The 22,229-nt window shown below is 46.9% G+C and overlaps 1 protein-coding gene across 2 annotated transcripts in view; it reads right to left on the reverse strand.

Annotated features, from left to right (window-relative positions):
* GREM2 (gremlin 2, DAN family BMP antagonist) overlaps positions 1–22,229 on the reverse strand; it is a 456,926-nt gene that overhangs the window by 339,372 nt on the left and 95,325 nt on the right. Inside the window, exon 1 of one of the 2 annotated variants that reach the window (XM_069234687.1) lies at positions 16,963–21,805. The exons of the other annotated variant lie outside the window; for it this stretch is intronic. The gene's annotated coding sequence lies outside the window, so the exon portion shown is untranslated. Of the gene's footprint in view, positions 1–16,962; positions 21,806–22,229 lie in introns of those variants that run through there. 2 annotated transcript variants of the gene reach the window in all.

Raw genomic sequence — 22,229 nt, forward strand, 5'->3', positions numbered from 1 at the left:
GCCAAAATCATACCGGGGAGAAGGGACACATGTGCCCCCTTCCCATTAATTCAAAAGAGATGCCCTGGGGAATGGGGACCCCAGGACCTAACAAGGCTCAAGAAGGGGGGGCGTAAGGTCCACCTCCTCTTTATTTAAATGAGTGGCCCCATGGGATCATCCCCTGGGCCGATAATGGATTGGGAGGGGCTTCACAACTCCCCTCCCCTTAAGAAAATACACAGCTCTGGGGGATGGGGTCCCAGGGCTTAAAGAGGCTAGGGAGGACACATAGCCCCCGCCAATATGTTTTCAGATATGGCCCTGGGGGATAGGGTCCCTAGGGCCTAACAAGGCTTGGGGAAGAAGAAGTGTGGCCTCCCTCCCCTTTAATTAAAAAACAAACAGCCTTGGGGGATGGGGTCCCCAGAATCAGGCCCTATGGCCAATGGCAAACCCCCATTCAGCTATGTGCAGTATGGGATTGGCTGTATGGAGGTGGGTAGGCTGCAGGGCCTTGCCGCAGGTCAGGCAGCTGTGTGTGGCAGGGGGCTGTATTTACATATGGTAATTAAATATTACTTCACGAAAAAAAAACTAGAAATTCACTGAAAAAATACAAAGTTTAAAGGAACATTATAGTTAGGTGTGATAAAAAGATATGTTTTTTTTTTTTTTTAAAGAACTAAGAAATTCACTGAAAAAATAAAGGTGAAAGTAACACTACAGTTAGGTGAATTTGTCAATGACAGAATTGTCTTGAAATAAAAAAAACAGGAATTCACCAGTTATAGTGAGCAGCACTAAATATTACTTGTGCCCCCATGCACTGCTTATGACCTCACATATGACATCAGTCATGACATGTTCTATGACATCCCTGATGACATCACCCATGCTTCATTTTGTACAAATTGCCTAATAAATTAGTATGGCATTAGAGGCCTGAAAGTAAGAACAAAATAGTTCAGAGGGATGTGTAGCATCATTAATGGCATCACAGATACATCTCCCTTATGTTTAGAAAGCATGTGTTATCTGGACCTTGACCATGTGTCACACACATCACAGGCAGCGTAGAACAAACACAGATATATGGGAAATCCTCATTGTATATAGCGTTCAATCTGTATACAGCTGTTTGAGAAGGCCAGGTTCATAAAAATACTGAAAGTCTGTTCCAAAGCGAATTCCCTGCTATGGACAGCTTTTATCTGTATCAAACCCTTGACAGTCACCAAACCTAAATACAGAAACAAAGTTGATAGAAGTAGAGAAGTGGGTACTGTAAACAGCATTCACTCTATGGAGAGAGTTTAATTTATACAACACTGTTTGCAAACAGTGATACTTTCATAAGAATCATACCACAGAGTATTAAAAAGTATCTAAGTACAGTGTACAATCTATGAAACAGTTGGCAAAAAATACACTATTTGCTAAACGTAACCAAGATCTGAAGGTGCTAAACATCCTACTACCTTCACCTTTTATACTGTCATGAAGTCTTCACAGATAGCCCATCTTTTCAAGCAGAACAAGTACATATATATATATATATATATATATATATATATATATATATAGGTCACTACCTGGTGCACACAGTCTTCGAAGTTATGTGGAAATTGTCATGATCACACATTTCTGTCAATAACTCAAGGCTGCTTACAAAAGTTACTATCTACTATATAGAATCTTACTCCTGTTGAAAACATTTTCTGCAGAACCAAAAGCTTGTGTGGACCATAACGGACACAAGTTAACTGTCACCTGCACACAAAGGCCCTCATTCCGACCCTGGCGGTCATAGACCGACAGGGCCGCGGGTGACGGAAGCACCGCCAACAGGCTGGCGGTGCTTCCTAGCCCATTCTGACCGCAGCGGTAAAGCCGCGGTCAGAAAACCGGGTCCGGCGGTTTCCCGCCGGATTTCCCCAGGCTGGGCGAATCCGCCGGGGATTCTGACCCCCTTACCGCCATCCTGTTTCTGGCGGTCTTTACCGCCAGGAACAGGATGGCGAGAACGGGTGTCCTGGGGCCCCTGGGGGCCCCTGCACTGCCCATGCCACTGGCATGGGCAGTGCAGGGGCCCCCTAACAGGGCCCCAGCATGCTTTTCACTGTCTGCCTAGCAGACAGTGAAAAGTGCGACGGGTGCAACTGCACCCGTCGCACACCTGCAACACCGCCGGCTCCATTCGGAGCCGGCTTCAGTGTTGCAGGCCCCTTTCCCGCTGGGCCGGCGGGCGCTACCTTAGGTAGCGCCCGCCGGCCCAGCGGGAAAGTTGGAATGGCCCAAGCGGTCTTTTGACCGCGGGGCGGCCAAATGGCGGTTCCCTCCAGGCGGGCGGCAACCGCCGCCTGCCGGGGTCAGAATGACCCCCAGAGTCTTCAATATAAAGATTAATAATGTGTTTAATACCTCTACACACCTATGGTGCATTAGGAGCAGATGTGTTTTGTAAACACTTACACCCCTTACACCCAATCTGTATAAAATTAGGTAGAGAACTAATAAGGTACTTACCCGCCACAATGTAAACTACACAACAAGCTTGCACATTCATTGGAAAATGTCATGAGTGATGTCATTGATGATGTCATAAATCATGTCATAGGACGTCATGAGTGATGTCAAATGTGAGGTCATAAGCAATGCATGGTGGGCGCAAGTTATAGTTAGTGCTACTGAATGGAAATGGTGAATTTCTGTTTTTTTTTGTTCAAAACATTAAAGTTGTCATTGACTAATTCACCTAACTATAACGTTACTTTAACTTTGTTTTTTTTGTGAATATATATATATATATATATATATAAATATATATATATATATATATATATAGTCGTTATAGATGGAAAGTAGAATTATAAAATTCACTAAAAAACATTACAAGGATGATATAGTTAGGCTCAGATTTTACACATACAAAACCATAGAAAAACAGCAGTCATAGGTATACTTTTCTTGAAAAACTATAACTTGTACCCAATACTGTTTTGTAATCAATAATTATTTTGCAAATGTTGCAGTGATATTATCTGTCATGTCATAGAAGATGTCATGAATGATGTAATATGTGGGTAATTAGCCGTGCATGGCGAAGACATGAGTTATAGTTTCTTGAGATAATTAACTGTCTGTTTTTGAAAAGGAGAGCTGAACTGCTGTCTTTCACACTGTATGCATTATTTGTGCTCTGAATAGGGTTGCACCCCTGCTACCTGTGCAGTACATGTTCTCGTACTGGTCCTGTGCCAGCTCTGACACAAATTAATAGTGAGTGTCTATGTGTGTGTATTTCTTTTGTACTTCTGCTACCTATACTGTATACTGTACTTGAAATCGCTATGAAACACTTGTTGGACTAGAGCTTATTAAATATTATTAGCATAAAATAATATGTAATGTAACATATCTGGAAAAATGTGCAGTTTTTCCAATGCAGGGCCCCTTCTATGCACACAGTAATAACACAGAAATGTAGACCAGTGAATAGGTGAGCAAGCATTTTTCTGCAGCAGCAAATAAGCCACAAACAAATGCACGAAAAATAGACGAATTAGAAAGAAAAAATCAAGTTTTCAGATCCTTTGGAAATTTTAAGTGAAAAGATTTACCCCACTATGAAATTAAGATTTTATTCCAGAATCCTGATGCAGGATAGGAAACGACTTGCAACCTTTGAACCAAATTATAATAGTGGAAGCAGAAAATATATTTTACATAGATAGAGTACTTATTGAAGAAAACTAGCCAACATGCTCACTACAGGAATGCCCAACTTTGCTTAGAGGCATATTTGCCATAAAACTCAAGCTGTCAATCCATAACTACGATAAAACTATTCAGGGAGTACTTGTGTTATTGTTTAGAGGGAACCTGATCTGGCATTTCGAGCTATGCTATTCCTATTGGAGCAGGACCAAGAATGTTTTGTATAAGGCTTCCTGAGGTGGCATGCTGGGCAAAGAAAAACAATAGACTGCGATGCAGCTTCGAGTAGTTACCAGTGGTTCAGATTAACTCAAGTGCTACATTTTCTGCCAATTCCAGCAGATACCTTTAAAATTCCTATGACAGGCAACCATTTAGCAAAGCCTATGGTGGTAAAATACCCGGCTCCAGGCCTCTTATTGTTAAGAAACCAATCTGTTAATCAATCAGCTCAAACTTATGGGTGAGGTCTGTCTTACATCGGCACTTGCAGTGCCTGCTTTATTTGATAGAACTGCATATACATCAGTGTGATGGTGTAACAAACACACCGATTTAAAAGAATCATGAACTGTCTCATGCTCGAACAATTACAGTCTATTGGCCCAGAGATAGGTCCATAGGCAGTATGTTTTTTCATGTCACATAGGCCCATTAACCTCATATGGTTTAAGGAATATAGGGGGTCATTACGACCTTGGTGGGCGGCATCAGCTGTCCGCCAAGATCTGACCGCCGTGCGGCCGCCACTGCGGCCGCACCCCCACCACGGCCATTTGGAGATCCCCGCTGGGCCGGCGGGCGGAAACCTGGTTTCCGCCCGCCGCCCCATCGGGGATCACGGCCGCAACATAGGAGCCGGCTCCAAATGGAGCCGGCGGTGTTGCGGGAGTGCGACGGGTGCAGTTGCACCCATCGCGCTTTTCACTGTCTGCATAGCAGACAGTGAAAAGCTGCATGGGGCCCTGTCAGGGGGCCCCTGCACTGCCCCTCGACTCCCCGTTCCGCCAGCCTTTTCCTGGCAGTGCAAACCGCCAGAAAAGGCTGGCGGTCGGGGACTCGTAATCCCCTGGATTATCACCGCCGAGGCAAAAGTGGCGGAATACCGCCGGCCCCGGCGGTGCGACCGCAGCGCTTCCGCCGCGGTCGTAATCCGCCTGGAAGCACCGCCAGCCTGTTGGCGGTGCTTCCGTCATTTTAGCCCTGGCGGTCTCGTACCGCAAGGGTCAAAATGACCCCCATAGTCACAAGGAGCACCATACTCTACAAAGCAGGGCTCAAGTCGGGGGTACACGTGGGCGGACGGTGTCCACCCACTATTTTCAGAGGGTGGCATCTACCCACCCTGCCAAGACGTTGGTCCCCACTCACATATGCTGAACTCATCCTGGTTTATTTTTCAGACATGGAGACTGATAGCCTTTTCACCCTTGCATGGTCTCCCTTAACATTTTGCCTCTGTTCCCCAGGTTGTTGATATGTGCTGGATTCTGATTTTACTCTTTTTGTTACTCTGGGCACTTTACCACTGCTAACCAGTGCTAAAGTGCAGGTGCTCCTTTATAAAATGTGTATGTAATTGGCTTATCCATGATTGGCATATTTGATTTACTAGTAAGTCCCTAGTAAAGTGCACTAGAGGAGCCAGGGCCTGTACATCAAATGCTACTAGTGGGACTGCAGCACTGGTTGTGCCACCCACACAAGTAGCTCTGTAATCACGTCTCAGACCTGCCATTGCAGTGTCTGTGTATCAGTTTTAACTGTAAATTCGACTTGGCAAGTGTACCCACTTGCCAGGCCTAAACCTTCCCTTTTCTTTCATGGCAGACACCCCTAATGTAGGCCAAGGGCAGGGTGCAGTGTATGGTTAAGGTAGGACATATAGTAATGTGTTTTATATGTCCTGACAATGAAATATTGCTAAATTTGTTTTTCACTGTTGCAAGGCCTGTCCCTCTCATAGGTTAACATGGGGGCTACCCTTAAATCTGATTAAAGTGTAGATTCCCTTTGGGAGTGGATGGACATGTGGAGTTTGGGGTCTCTGAGCTCACAATTTAAAAATACATCTTTTAGTAAAGTTGATTTTGAGATTGTGTGTTTGAAAATGACACTTTTAGAAAGTGAGCATTTTCTTGCTTATACCATTTTTGTGACTCTGCCTGTTTGTGGATTCCCTGTCTGGGTCAGTCTGACAGTTGGGCTGGTTGCACCTCACACTAGACAGTGACACAAAGGGAGCTGGGGTGTAGCCTGAATATCCTGATGAGCCATCTGTGCTAGGAGGGGGGGGAAAAGTGGTCACTTACACCTGAAAGGGCTGTGTCTGTCCTCACACAATGCAGTCTCCAACCCCCTGGTGTGTGTCTGGGGCCTGGCCTAGGCAAGGCAGGATTTCACAAACAAGAGAGACTTTCTTGTGAAGTATGCCTACTTCAAAGGCAGAACTGGGTATAAGAAGGGCACTTCTGGAAATCAAGAGGAAAATCTTCCTGGAGAAGAGCAGAAGAGCTGAGGAGAAAGGCTGCCCTGCCTGTGACTGTGCTTTGTGGAGCTATTCTGTAGTTGCTGCTTCTGGCTGTGCAAGGGGAGAAAGACTGGACTTTGTTGTGTATTCCTGCTTGTGAAGAAATCTCCAAGGGCTTGTCCTGAGCTTGCCTCCAGTTGTTTAAGTCTCAGGGCCATCAAAGACTTTCCCTGCCAGCACCTGGACTCTCTGCTGAGACTCCTGCCCTGCCAAGTGGTGCCCTATCCAGTTCCTGGGGCCTTGAAGGGTGAAGCTGGCAGACCAAGACTGAAAATCTATTCACAGACCGCCATGCGGGGAAAATGTTGACGCACCTTCCGAGAGGCGGCTGACAAACGAGGCGCCGCCTGCTTCGTGGCTGAAATCTACGCTCCACCTGCATCGCAGCTGGAACATCGACGCACACAGAAACGACGTGCAACACCCGCTGATGGAGACTGATAACGTCGCAACCCACATAGCGCGTTTTTTCTTATACCGTGCAGAAGGATTTTTTACGCAAACCTCGCTGGGCACGGAAAAACAATGCAAAGCCTGCCTGGATCCGAGGTGCTTGTCTGGATCGACGCATCGCTCTCCTGCAGAGAGGAAAAACAAAGCACGCCGACCGGAGGAGGAACAACGCACGGTCTCGCTTGCGAGTGAGAAATCGACGCATCGCTGGCCTTTTACGACGCACACTTGCCCGTGTGGTGTTATTTTGATGCAACCCAGGTACTTTTTCATGCTAACAGCATTAGCACTGTTTTCTAAGGATTGAAGACTCTTTTTGCTTTTCAATTCATAACGACTTGTGTATGGTGGATTTTTGTCGTTTTTGTCTTGTTTTGTTTAGATAAATATTGCCTATTTTTCTAAACCTGTGTCGTGTCATTTTGTAGTGTCTTCACTGAGTTACTGTGTGTGTTGGTACAAATACTTTACACCTAGACTCTGAAGTTAAGCCTGCCTGCTTGTGCCAAGCTACCAAGGGGGAGAACGGGGTTAACTGAGGGTGATTCTCCTTTACCCTGACTAGAGTGAGGGTCCTTGCTTGGACAGGGGGTAACCTGACTGCCAACCAAAGACCCCATTACCAAGAAATGCACTGTCCTTCTGGGTGACTGACGTTAGGTGACCACTACCTAGGGCAATAGTGCGGTTCGGCCACTGGAGGCCACAGTGCCACCAAGCTTGGCACACTTACAGGGTTTGTCCTCTCGGTCTGTCAGGTAGAGTTTAGTCTGGCTGAGGCATCTGGTTCCTTGGTCGGCCGGCAGTCAGTGAAGTGGCCTACACTGGGTATTTGGTCTTTGTTGCAGGAGAGGAATGCCTTCACTCTGGAGGGAGATATTTGGTGATTTTCAAAGTGTGGAGATCCTCTGACAATTTGTAGAGTCCGTTCAACATCCAAGCAACCCCTCAGCGGTGATGGCTGAAGCCTTGGTACAACAAGCAGGGTTTGGCCCCTTTTTCTTGGTGCAGCAGGACTTCCGTTCTCGAGCCTTATGTATTCTTTGTTGCTGGCCTTCTTTGGTCCTCGGAATCTGAATCTCTGCTCTAGGGGTGCCAACTAAATATTGTATCTAGTGACCTTTTAGGGGACTACCTAGTAGTGACCAATGGGTCATCTACCTTAGGGTGGCTACACCCGTTAAGTGACAACTTTGTGTGGGCATTGTCATATCCCTACACCTGATTGGCTAGTTTCCTTCCATGCAAGTTAGAGGAAAATTAAATGAAGGGGTTACCTCACATTCAACACCTTAGGGATGGCGCAAACTGGGGCTAACCACTCCTTCTGTCCTTTGTGTCTTTCCCGAAGTTGCTTGGCACACTTGCAGGGTTTGTTCTGTCGGTCTGTCAGGTAGAGTTTGGTCTGGCTGCGGCATCTGGTTCCTTGGTCAGCAGCCGGTCAGTGAAGCAGCCTTCACTGGGTCTTTGGTCTTTGTTGCAGGAGAGGGGTGCCTTCACTCTGGAGGGAGATCTTTAGTGATTTTCGAAGTATGGAGATCCTCTGATGGTTTGTAGAGTCCGTCCAACATCCAAACAACCCCTCAGCGGCGATTGTTGAGTCCTAGGTGCAACAAGCAGGGTTTGGCGCCTTTTTCTTGGTGCAGCAGGACTTCTGTTCTTGAGCTTTGGGTCTTCTTTGTTGCTTGCCTTCTTTTGTCCTTGGAATCTGAATCTCTGGTCTAGGGGTGCCAACTAAATATTGTATTTAGTGGGCTTTTAGGGGAGTACCTAGTAGTGACCAATGGGTCATCTGCCTTAGGGTGGCTACACCCACTAAGTGTCCACTTCTTGTGGGCAGAGGTCACTTCCCTACACCTGATTGGCTATTTTACTTCCATGCAAGATGGAGGAAAATGAAATGGTGGGGCCACCTTGCATGCAACACCTTAGGGGTTGCAAACTGCGGCTAACCACTCCTCCTGTCCTTTGTGTGTTTTCCCGAAGTTGCTCCCACTGAATGTGGGGGTTTTCACTGGGGGCAGCCATCTGCTGCTAGCAGCCGGCTTTGGGGTCAAGTTTCAATGGTGGTAAGCCCTTTGAAGCTCACTAGCTGGGCAATGCACATTCCTGGTGGAGGTGTGATAGCACCTCTGTCCAGGAAGGGCTTTATTCTGGGACCCAGAAAGCAGGATCTCTCACCTCAGGGTTTCAGAATCTTGTCTCATGGTGGCAAGCTTGCTGTGACTGGCCACCAACCATGCCAAGGTAGTTAGCTTTTGCAGGAGGCACATCTAAGGTGACCCTTGGGTACATTTTGGATTAAATCCAATGCTGGTACCAGATTGGATTTGTCATTCTGAGTTATTTGATACCAAATAACCCAGGGTTCAGAATAGCCATCATGTAGTTGTGAAACTTGTAAAGACCAGTGTTCAACACATGTATTAAAATGGCTGCTCTGTTTATTTTCTATGTCCCAGGTTTGGCAAAGACACACTAAGGGCATATTGCTCATCCATCCATGCCCACACATACAGTTTAGTGCACCCTGCCTTAGGGCTGGAAGGCCTGCCATAGGGGTGGCTTACCTATGTTGCATGCAGTGTGTAGTGGACAAGGCACACATGCTGTGTGCCATGTCGAGTTTGCATTTTAGGATTGCAATAGGAAACTCAGCCTGAAAAGGCAGTGCTGAGTGTATCCGAATGCATGGCCCTTTAGGGTGGCATAATGTGTGCTGCTGCCCTCAGGAGCCTACCCTTAGTACCCCAAACCCTGGGTACCTAAGTATCAATTACTAGAGCGTTACAGTAGCAGCTAAAGGTGATGGCAATTGAATCAATACCTTTTCAATTTTCAGGGAACTAACACTGGCACTGGGAACCTGGTTAGCAGGATCCAAGTGCACTCCAGTCCAAGTTGCATCTAGAAGCCAAGCACAAAATGGGAGTACTGCAGCAGGGTGCCATTTTCAACATGCATCAGCTCACCATCCTGTAATTCTGGACAAATCACCTAATTTCCCTGTGCCTACAAAAAAATGTATGTAACCTTGTGCTGGATCTGGCTCTTTTTGCATGGTTACCCCAAACATTTTGACTTCCTCCTTCTATTTTTATGACTGTCTTTTTGTTAGCTTTACTTCTCTGACTCTGGCAATTCTAATCTTCTGGAATGGACTGTCCTTCCCTAGAAGGAAGTGACAGGCAGAGGTACACCCTCATGAGGGAAGCCCTAATAACAAAGTATGGATTCACCCCAGAAGAGTACAGGTTTAGGTTCAGGGGCATGTTGAGCTATTCATGTTTCCTCCAAGGTGGCTAGGATCAGTGTGTGTAGGGCACTCGTGTTGTACCAGCGCATGTTGAACACCTTATTCCCTGTGAAGAGAACGCATACTTCAGACACTTTTAGCTCTCCCCTAGCACAAAACTCTGCAATGGGAAAGACATGCAACAGTGCTGAGGGAAACCCACTATAGATCCCAGATATGTTGCCCAGCGATCCCGGGCACACAAGGAATACAAGGCACAGCACAGCCCCTCTTGCCTGGGAGACCGTCTTCAGGTCATTGGCCTCACTGATGCCCTCTCGGCCATGGATGCTTCAGAGCTGCTAGGAGAAGTAGCCCTCACCAGTCCCGGCATGGAAAGCCACCAGAGGGTGAGCACAGGTTATCTTTGGTGTGTAACCCTGAGTACAGTGGTGGGTTCTGCCTTGCTTAGGTACATACCCTAGCCAACCACTAACCCCATTTCTCACATAGGTGATCACTGGTGAGGGTAGGACTTATGTTTGTGTGATACCATAGTAACTCATTGTTTCACTACAATTCTGCACTAAGACCATTAGGTGTTTTTTATCCTGTTCCCTCACATTAGTCTTTTTTTTAATTTACTCCTGCTTCATCTTCTTGCACCTGAGATTCTTGTTGTTTGCTCCAGTAGTTAGTACTTTGGCAAAATGGAAACAACCATTCCCAGGCCCCAGGGACTGGACTTAGCTGATTGGCTCCCTGAGTCTCTGCTGCACCTGAGACCCGCCCCCCCACCTGCTCTGGCTCCTTAAGTTTGTGGAGGGAAGGCCAAAGACAGGCACCTCCATTTTGTGTTCCTCTGTACATCTCTCCTGTGTCCTGATACAGCCCAGTGTTCAAGGATTGCAAAGAGACCTAGGTAAGGAGCCCAAAGATATTTTCTAGTCAAATAGTATTAATTGTTCAAAAAGTGTTTGTTTTACTGTGGACTCTCTGTGTTTTCAGGCAGCCTGGCCTCTTTTAAAGTGGTGTTTGTTTCAAAATCGTTTTTGCTGTGACTGTGTGAATTCCCTTGATAGTTTGTGGCTCCCCCCCCTTTACCCCCCCCCGCCCTCCTTTTTTTCACCCCTATTCTTAGTAAAAAGACTACATAAATCTTTCAGCGTGTGGTTTTAGGAGACTGTTTTTAATCTGTTTGTGTGAATTAAATTGTGCTTAAAAGCTGTCAGCCCCCCTGTATTTTTTGCCTTAAAAAGCCCGATTTTAGAGTGTGCGCCCAGAACTATTGCAGTGTTTGTCTCTTAAACAATCTCCCCCTCACCTGAAAAGTAGACTCTGCTAGCTTGGAAGTGTGGATTCAGCCTGTCTGTATCCAAGGAGATACTGAATAGAGCAGCAATAGCCTCCCCCCAGGCCCCAGGGACTGGACTTAGCTGATTGGCTCCCTGAGTCTCTGCTGCACCTGAGACCCGCCCCCCCCCACCTGCTCTGGCTCCTTAAGTTTTGTGGAGGGAAGGCCAAAGACAGGCACCTCCATTTTGTGTTCCTCTGTACATCTCTCCTGTGTCCTGATACAGCCCAGTGTTCAAGGATTGCAAAGAGACCTAGGTAAGGAGCCCAATGATATTTTCTAGTCAAATAGTATTAATTGTTCAAAAAGTGTTTGTTTTACTGTGGACTCTCTGTGTTTTCAGGCAGCCTGGCCTCTTTTAAAGTGGTGTTTGTTTCAAAATCGTTTTTGCTGTGACTGTGTGAATTCCCTTGCTAATTTGTGGCTCCCCTCCCCCCCTTTCCCCCCCCCCCCCCTGCCCCCCTTTTTTTCACCCGTATTCTTAGTAAAAAGACTACATAAATCTTTCAGAGTGTGGTTTTAGGAGACTGTTTTTAATCTGTTTGTGTGAATTAAATTGTGCTTAAAAGCTGTCAGCCCCCCTGTATTTTTTGCCTTAAAAAAGGCCGATTTTAGAGTGTGCGCCCAGAACTATTGCAGTGTTTGTCTCTTAAACAATCTCCCCCTCACCTGAAAAGTAGACTCTGCTAGCTTGGAAGTGTGGATTCAGCCTGTCTGTATCCAAGGAGATACTGAATAGAGCAGCAATAGCCTCCTCCCAGGCCCCAGGGACTGGACTTAGCTGATTGGTTCCCTGAGTCTCTGCTGCACCTGAGACCCGCCCCCCCCCCCCACCTGCTCTGGCTCCTTAAGTTTGTGGAGGGAAGGCCAAAGACAGGCACCTCCATTTTGTGTTCCTCTGTACATCTCTCCTGTGTCCTGATACAGCCCAGTGTTAAAGGATTGCAAAGAGACCTAGGTAAGGAGCCCAAAGATATTTTCTAGTCAAATAGTATTAATTGTTCAAAAAGTGTTAGTTTTACCGTGGACTCTCTGTGTTTTCAGACAGCCTGGCCTCTTTTAAAGTGGTGTTTGTTTCAAAATCGTTTTTGCTGTGACTGTGTGAATTCCCTTGCTAGTTTGAGGCTCCCCCCCCCTTTCCCCCCCCTGCCCCCCTTTTTTTCACCCCTATTCTTAGTAAAAAGACTACATAAATCTTTCAGAGTGTGGTTTTAGGAGACTGTTTTTAATCTGTTTGTGTGAATTAAATTGTGCTTAAAAGCTGTCAGCCCCCCTGTATTTTTTGCCTTAAAAAAGCCCGATTTTAGAGTGTGCGCCCAGAACTATTGCAGTGTTCGTCTCTTAAACAATCTCCCCCTCACCTGAAAAGTAGACTCTGCTAGCTTGGAAGTGTGGATTCAGCCTGTCTGTATCCAAGGAGATACTGAATAGAGCAGCAATAGCCTCCCCCCAGGCCCCAGGGACTGGACTTAGCTGATTGGCTCCCTGAGTCTCTGCTGCACCTGAGACCCGCCCCCCCCACCTGCTCTGGCTCCTTAAGTTTGTGGAGGGAAGGCCAAAGACAGGCACCTCCATTTTGTGTTCCTCTGTACATCTCTCCTGTGTCCTGATACAGCCCAGTGTTCAGGGATTGCAAAGAGACCTAGGTAAGGAGCCCAAAGATATTTTCTAGTCAAATAGTATTAATTGTTCAAAAAGTATTTGTTTTACTGTGGACTCTCTGTGTTTTCAGGCAGCCTGGCCTCTTTTAAAGTGGTGTTTGTTTCAAAATCGTTTTTGCTGTGACTGTGTGAATTCCCTTGCTAATTTGTGGCTCCCCCCCCCCTTCCCCCCCCCCCTGCCCCCCTTTTTTTCACCCGTATTCTTAGTAAAAAGACTACATAAATCTTTCAGAGTGTGGTTTTAGGAGACTGTTTTTAATCTGTTTGTGTGAATTAAATTGTGCTTAAAAGCTGTCAGCCCCCCTGTATTTTTTGCCTTAAAAAAGCCCGATTTTAGAGTGTGCGCCCAGAACTATTGCAGTCTTTGTCTCTTAAACAATCTCCCCCTCACCTGAAAAGTAGACTCTGCTAGCTTGGAAGTGTGGATTCAGCCTGTCTGTATCCAAGGAGATACTGAATAGAGCAGCAATAGCCTCCTCCCAGGCCCCAGGGACTGGACTTAGCTGATTAGTTCCCTGAGTCTCTGCTGCACCTGAGACCCGCCCCCCCCCACCTGCTCTGGCTTCTTAAGTTTGTGGAGGGAAGGCCAAAGACAGGCACCTCCATTTTTGTTCCTCTGTACATCTCTCCTGTGTCCTGATACAGCCCAGTGTTCAAGGATTGCAAAGAGACCTAGGTAAGGAGCCCAAAGATATTTTCTAGTCAAATAGTATTAATTGTTCAAAAAGTGTTTGTTTTACTGTGGACTCTCTGTGTTTTCAGGCAGCCTGGCCTCTTTTAAAGTGGTGTTTGTTTCAAAATCGTTTTTGCTGTGACTGTGTGAATTCCCTTGCTAGTTTGTGGCTCCCCCCCCCCCTTTCCCCCCCCCCGCCCCCCTTTTTTTCACCCCTATTCTTAGTAAAAAGACTACATAAATCTTTCAGAGTGTGGTTTTAGGAGACTGTTTTTAATCTGTTTGTGTGAATTAAATTGTGCTTAAAAGCTGTCATCCCCCTGTATTTTTTGCCTTAAAAAAGCCCGATTTTAGAGTGTGCGCCCAGAACTATTGCAGTGTTTGTCTCTTAAACAATCTCCCCCTCACCTGAAAAGTAGACTCTGCTAGCTTGGAAGTGTGGATTCAGCCTGTCTGTATCCAAGGAGATACTGAATAGAGCAGCAATAGCCTCCCCCCAGGCCCCAGGGACTGTCTTAGCTGATTGGCTCCCTGAGTCTCTGCTGCACCTGAGACCCGCCCCCCCCACCTGCTCTGGCTCCTTAAGTTTTGTGGAGGGAAGGCCAAAGACAGGCACCTCCATTTTGTGTTCCTCTGTACATCTCTCCTGTGTCCTGATACAGCCCAGTGTTCAAGGATTGCAAAGAGACCTAGGTAAGGAGCCCAAAGATATTTTCTAGTCAAATAGTATTAATTGTTCAAAAAGTGTTTGTTTTACTGTGGACTCTCTGTGTTTTCAGGCAGCCTGGCCTCTTTTAAAGTGGTGTTTGTTTCAAAATCGTTTTTGCTGTGACTGTGTGAATTCCCTAGCTAGTTTGTGGCTCCCCCCCCCCCTTTTTCCCCCCCGCCCCCCTTTTTTTCACCCCTATTCTTAGTAAAAAGACTACATAAATCTTTCAGAGTGTGGTTTTAGGAGACTGTTTTTAATCTGTTTGTGTGAATTAAATTGTGCTTAAAAGCTGTCAGCCCCCCTGTATTTTTTGCCTTAAAAAAGCCCGATTTTAGAGTGTGAGCCCAGAACTATTGCAGTGTTTGTCTCTTAAACAATCTCCCCCTCACCTGAAAAGTAGACTCTGCTAGCTTGGAAGTGTGGATTCAGCCTGTCTGTATCCAAGGAGATACTGAATAGAGCAGCAATAGCCTCCCCCCAGGCCCCAGGGACTGGACTTAGCTGATTGGCTCCCTGAGTCTCTGCTGCACCTGAGACCCGCCCCCCCCACCTGCTCTGGCTCCTTAAGTTTTGTGGAGGGAAGGCCAAAGACAGGCACCTCCATTTTGTGTTCCTCTGTACATCTCTCCTGTGCCCTGATACAGCCCAGTGTTCAAGGATTGCAAAGAGACCTAGGTAAGGAGCCCAAAGATATTTTCTAGTCAAATAGTATTAATTGTTCAAAAAGTGTTTGTTTTACTGTGGACTCTCTGTGTTTTCAGGCAGCCTGGCCTCTTTTAAAGTGGTGTTTGTTTCAAAATCGTTTTTGCTGTGACTGTGTGAATTCCCTTGCTAGTTTGTGGCTCCTCCCCCCCCCTTTTTCCCCCCCCCTGCCCCCCTTTTTTTCACCCCTATTCTTAGTAAAAAGACTACATAAATCTTTCAGAGTGTGGTTTTTTAATCTGTTTGTGTGAATTCAATTGTGCTTAAAAGCTGTCAGCCCCCCTGTATTTTTTGCCTTAAAAAAGCCCGATTTTAGAGTGTGCGCCCAGAACTATTGCAGTGTTTGTCTCTTAAACAATCTCCCCCTCACCTGAAAAGTAGACTCTGCTAGCTTGGAAGTGTGGATTCAGCCTGTCTGTATCCAAGGAGATACTGAATAGAGCAGCAATAGCCTCCCCCCAGGCCCCAGGGACTGGACTTAGCTGATTGGCTCCCTGAGTCTCTGCTGCACCTGAGACCCGCCCCCCCCCCCCCCACCTGCTCTGGCTCCTTAAGTTTTTTGGAGGGAAGGCCAAAGACAGGCACCTCCATTTTGTGTTCCTCTGTACATCTCTCCTGTGTCCTGATACAGCCCAGTGTTCAAGGATTGCAAAGAGACCTAGGTAAGGAGCCCAAAGATATTTTCTAGTCAAATAGTATTAATTGTTCAAAAAGTGTTTGTTTTACTGTGGACTCTCTGTGTTTTCAGGCAGCCTGGCCTCTTTTAAAGTGGTGTTTGTTTCAAAATCGTTTTCGCTGTGACTGTGTGAATTCCCTTGCTAGTTTGTGGCTCCCCCTCCCCCTTTTCCCCCCCCACCTGCCCCCCTTTTTTTCACCCCTATTCTTAGTAAAAAGACTACATAAATCTTTCAGAGTGTGGTTTTAGGAGACTGTTTTTAATCTGTTTGTGTGAATTAAATTGTGCTTAAAAGCTGTCAGCCCCCCTGTATTTTTTGCCTTAAAAAAGCCCGATTTTAGAGTGTGCGCCCAGAACTATTGCAGTGTTTGTCTCTTAAACAATCTCCCCCTCACCTGAAAAGTATACTCTGCTAGCTTGGAAGTGTGGATTCAGCCTGTCTGTATCCAAGGAGATACTGAATAGAGCAGCAATAGCCTCCCCCCAGGCCCCAGGGACTGGACTTAGCTGATTGGCTCCCTGAGTCTCTGCTGCACCTGAGACCCGCCCCCCCCACCTGCTCTGGCTCCTTAAGTTTGTGGAGGGAAGGCCAAAGACAGGCACCTCCATTTTGTGTTCCTCTGTACATCTCTCCTGTGTCCTGATACAGCCCAGTGTTCAAGGATTGCAAAGAGACCTAGGTAAGGAGCCCAAAGATATTTTCTAGTCAAATAGTATTAATTGTTCAAAAAGTGTTTGTTTTACTGTGGACTCTCTGTGTTTTCAGGCAGCCTGGCCTCTTTTAAAGTGGTGTTTGTTTCAAAATCGTTTTTGCTATGACTGTGTGAATTCCCTTGCTAGTTTGTGGCTCCCCCCCCCCTGCTTTCCAAAGGGCCCCCACTGCGTTTACCGCCGATTCAGGTGGTGCGTTCTTGATGCGCAGGATCAAGAGGGCATCTCCATAAAGACGCACGAGTAACAATCACATTGCCAAAGGCACACAAGGTTGCAGGAGACGTTTACCCCGTGGTCCATCACGTAGCCTAAGTGTACAATACAAAAGGGGCGTTTAAACATGCTAGGTAACACATAATGACTTACTGGTAGAAAATACTCCAGTTGGGGGTGACATGATGCTCATTTTACAGAAAATGGACCGAAACAAGAAGCATTTACAAATATAAACGTCGCAGGTGTCCCATTTGAAGCTACGCTTCTGGAAAGGACAAGCCACCCTAACTCTTGGGCTTGGTAAAGGCAAAACAGAAGTGTGCGCTCGGAGATTCCATACCAGAAAAACAACTTGAATCCTTCGTGGAGGTGAATTGATGATGCGCTGGCGCGTAATCTGACTGTGACGAGTGGGTTCTGTCTTCCTCTCCTAGCGACAGCAGAGTGCAGGGTTCTCCCTTTATAAATCATCTGTAAGCTCCGCCCGCTGGGTAAAGCCCCGCCCACCCTCGTAGTAGCAAAGGTTTTCCCGCCTTGTCAGGGTGATGGGCAGCTTTCCAAAGGGTCCCCACTGCGTTTACCGCCGATTCAGGTGGTGCGTTCTTGATGCGCAGGAGCACGAGGGCATCTCCATAAAGACGCACTAGTAACAATCACATTGCCAAAGGCACACAAGGTTGCTGGAGACGTTTACCCCGTGGTCCATCACGTAGCCTTAGTGTACAATACCAAAGGGGCGTTTAAACATGCTAGGTAACCCTTAATGACTTACTGTAAGAAAAAACTCCGGTTGTGTAGGCCATGATGCTCATTTTAAAGAAACTAGACCTAAACAGGAAGCACTTACAAATATAAACGTCACAGGTGCCCTAGTTGAAGCTCCACTTCTGGAAAGGACAAGCCACCCTAACTCTTGGGTTTGGCAAAGGCAAAACACGTTTGTGCGCTTCAGATGCGCAGGAGCACGAGGGAATCTCCATAAAGACGCACGAGTAACAACCGCATTGCCAAAGGCACACAAGGTTGCAGGAGACGTTTACCCCGTGGTCCATCACGTAGCCTAAGTGTACAATACAAAAGGGGCGTTTAAACATGCTAGGTAACCCTTAATGACTTACTAGTAGAAAATACTCCAGTTGGGGATGACATGATGCTCATTTTACAGAAAATGGACCGAAACAGGAAGCATTTACAAATATAAACGTCGCAGGTGTCCCAGTTGAAGCTCCGCTTCTGGAAAGGACAAGCCACCCTAACTCTTGGGTTTGGCAAGGGCAAAACACGTTTGTGCGCTCTTGATGCGCCGGAGCACGAGGGCATCTCCATAAAGACGCACGAGTAACAATCGCATTGCCAAAGGCACACTCTTGGGTTTGGCAAGGGCAAAACACGTTTGTGCGCTCCTGATGCGCAGGAGCACGAGGGCATCTCCATAAAGACGCACGAGTAACAATCGCATTGCCAAAGGCACACACGGTTGCTGGAGACGTTTACCCCGTGGTCCATCACGTAGCCTTAGTGTACAATACAAAAGGGCGTTTAAAACATGCTAGGTGACGCTTACTGACTTACTGGTAGAAAATACTCCGGTTGTGTAGGCCATGATGCTCATTTTAAAGAAACTAGACCTAAACAGGAAGCACTTACAAATATAAAGTTGCAGGTGCCCTAGTTGAAGCTCCGCTTCTGGAAAGGACAAGCCACCCTAACTCTTGGGTTTGGCAAAGGCAAAACACGTTTGTGCTCTCTTGATGCGCAGGAGCACGAGGGCATCTCCATAAAGACGCACGAGTAACAACCGCATTGCCAAAGGCACACAAGGTTGCAGGAGACGTTTACCCCGTGGTCCATCACGTAGCCTAAGTGTACAATACAAAAGGGGCGTTTAAACATGCTAGGTAACCCTTAATGACTTACTAGTAGAAAATACTCCAGTTGGGGATGACATGATGCTCATTTTACAGAAAATGGACCGAAACAGGAAGCATTTACAAATATAAACGTCGCAGGTGTCCCAGTTGAAGCTCCGCTTCTGGAAAGGACAAGCCACCCTAACTCTTGGGTTTGGCAAGGGCAAAACACGTTTGTGCGCTCTTGATGCGCCGGAGCACGAGGGCATCTCCATAAAGACGCACGAGTAACAATCGCATTGCCAAAGGCACACTCTTGGGTTTGGCAAGGGCAAAACACGTTTGTGCGCTCCTGATGCGCAGGAGCACGAGGGCATCTCCATAAAGACGCACGAGTAACAATCGCATTGCCAAAGGCACACAAGGTTGCTGGAGACGTTTACCCCGTGGTCCATCACGTAGCCTTAGTGTACAATACAAAAGGGCGTTTAAAACATGCTAGGTGACGCTTACTGACTTACTGGTAGAAAATACTCCGGTTGTGTAGGCCATGATGCTCATTTTAAAGAAACTAGACCTAAACAGGAAGCACTTACAAATATAAAGTTGCAGGTGCCCTAGTTGAAGCTCCGCTTCTGGAAAGGACAAGCCACCCTAACTCTTGGGTTTGGCAAAGGCAAAACACGTTTGTGCGCTTTTGATGCGCAGGAGCACGAGGGAATCTCCATAAAGACGCACGAGTAACAATCACATTGCCAAAGGCACACAAGGTTGCAGGAGACGTTTACCCCGTGGTCCATCACGTAGCCTAAGTGTACAATACAAAAGGGGCGTTTAAACATGCTAGGTAACACATAATGACTTACTGGTAGAAAATACTCCAGTTGGGGGTGACATGATGCTCATTTTACAGAAAATGGACCGAAACAAGAAGCATTTACAAATATAAACGTCGCAGGTGTCCCATTTGAAGCTACGCTTCTGGAAAGGACAAGCCACCCTAACTCTTGGGCTTGGTAAAGGCAAAACAGAAGTGTGCGCTCGGAGATTCCATACCAGAAAAACAACTTGAATCCTTCGTGGAGGTGAATTGATGATGCGCTGGCGCGTAATCTGACTGTGACGAGTGGGTTCTGTCTTCCTCTCCTAGCGACAGCAGAGTGCAGGGTTCTCCCTTTATAAATCATCTGTAAGCTCCGCCCACTGGGTAAAGCCCCGCCCACCCTCGTAGTAGCAAAGGTTTTCCCGCCTTGTCAGGGTGATGGGCAGCTTTCCAAAGGGTCCCCACTGCGTTTACCGCCGATTCAGGTGGTGCGTTCTTGATGCGCAGGAGCACGAGGGCATCTCCATAAAGACGCACTAGTAACAATCACATTGCCAAAGGCACACAAGGTTGCTGGAGACGTTTACCCCGTGGTCCATCACGTAGCCTTAGTGTACAATACCAAAGGGGCGTTTAAACATGCTAGGTAACCCTTAATGACTTACTGTAAGAAAAAACTCCGGTTGTGTAGGCCATGATGCTCATTTTAAAGAAACTAGACCTAAACAGGAAGCACTTACAAATATAAACGTCACAGGTGCCCTAGTTGAAGCTCCACTTCTGGAAAGGACAAGCCACCCTAACTCTTGGGTTTGGCAAAGGCAAAACACGTTTGTGCGCTTCAGATGCGCAGGAGCACGAGGGAATCTCCATAAAGACGCACGAGTAACAACCGCATTGCCAAAGGCACACAAGGTTGCAGGAGACGTTTACCCCGTGGTCCATCACGTAGCCTAAGTGTACAATACAAAAGGGGCGTTTAAACATGCTAGGTAACCCTTAATGACTTACTAGTAGAAAATACTCCAGTTGGGGATGACATGATGCTCATTTTACAGAAAATGGACCGAAACAGGAAGCATTTACAAATATAAACGTCGCAGGTGTCCCAGTTGAAGCTCCGCTTCTGGAAAGGACAAGCCACCCTAACTCTTGGGTTTGGCAAGGGCAAAACACGTTTGTGCGCTCTTGATGCGCCGGAGCACGAGGGCATCTCCATAAAGACGCACGAGTAACAATCGCATTGCCAAAGGCACACTCTTGGGTTTGGCAAGGGCAAAACACGTTTGTGCGCTCCTGATGCGCAGGAGCACGAGGGCATCTCCATAAAGACGCACGAGTAACAATCGCATTGCCAAAGGCACACACGGTTGCTGGAGACGTTTACCCCGTGGTCCATCACGTAGCCTTAGTGTACAATACAAAAGGGCGTTTAAAACATGCTAGGTGACGCTTACTGACTTACTGGTAGAAAATACTCCGGTTGTGTAGGCCATGATGCTCATTTTAAAGAAACTAGACCTAAACAGGAAGCACTTACAAATATAAAGTTGCAGGTGCCCTAGTTGAAGCTCCGCTTCTGGAAAGGACAAGCCACCCTAACTCTTGGGTTTGGCAAAGGCAAAACACGTTTGTGCTCTCTTGATGCGCAGGAGCACGAGGGCATCTCCATAAAGACGCACGAGTAACAACCGCATTGCCAAAGGCACACAAGGTTGCAGGAGACGTTTACCCCGTGGTCCATCACGTAGCCTAAGTGTACAATACAAAAGGGGCGTTTAAACATGCTAGGTAACCCTTAATGACTTACTAGTAGAAAATACTCCAGTTGGGGATGACATGATGCTCATTTTACAGAAAATGGACCGAAACAGGAAGCATTTACAAATATAAACGTCGCAGGTGTCCCAGTTGAAGCTCCGCTTCTGGAAAGGACAAGCCACCCTAACTCTTGGGTTTGGCAAGGGCAAAACACGTTTGTGCGCTCTTGATGCGCCGGAGCACGAGGGCATCTCCATAAAGACGCACGAGTAACAATCGCATTGCCAAAGGCACACTCTTGGGTTTGGCAAGGGCAAAACACGTTTGTGCGCTCCTGATGCGCAGGAGCACGAGGGCATCTCCATAAAGACGCACGAGTAACAATCGCATTGCCAAAGGCACACAAGGTTGCTGGAGACGTTTACCCCGTGGTCCATCACGTAGCCTTAGTGTACAATACAAAAGGGCGTTTAAAACATGCTAGGTGACGCTTACTGACTTACTGGTAGAAAATACTCCGGTTGTGTAGGCCATGATGCTCATTTTAAAGAAACTAGACCTAAACAGGAAGCACTTACAAATATAAAGTTGCAGGTGCCCTAGTTGAAGCTCCGCTTCTGGAAAGGACAAGCCACCCTAACTCTTGGGTTTGGCAAAGGCAAAACACGTTTGTGCGCTTTTGATGCGCAGGAGCACGAGGGAATCTCCATAAAGACGCACGAGTAACAATCGCATTGCCAAAGGCACACAAGGTTGCAGGAGACGTTTACCCCGTGGTCCATCACGTAGCCTAAGTGTACAATACAAAAGGGGCGTTTAAACATGCTAGGTAACCCATAATGACTTACTGGTAGAAAATACTCCAGTTGGGGATGACATGATGCTCATTTTACAGAAAATGGACCGAAACAAGAAGCATTTACAAATATAAACGTCGCAGGTGTCCCAGTTGAAGCTACGCTTCTGGAAAGGACAAACCACCCTAACTCTTGGGCTTGGTAAAGGCAAAACAGAAGTGTGCGCTTGGAGGTTCCATACCAGAAAAACAACTTGAATCCTTCGTGGAGGTGAATTGATGATGCGCTGGCGCGTAATCTGACTGTGACGAGTGGGTTCTATCTTCCTCTCCTAGCGACAGCAGAGTGCAGGGTTCTCCCTTTATAAATCATCTGT

Source organism: Pleurodeles waltl, chromosome 5, assembly GCF_031143425.1.
Source record: "Pleurodeles waltl isolate 20211129_DDA chromosome 5, aPleWal1.hap1.20221129, whole genome shotgun sequence".
NCBI classification, from domain to species: Eukaryota; Metazoa; Chordata; class Amphibia; order Caudata; family Salamandridae; genus Pleurodeles; species Pleurodeles waltl.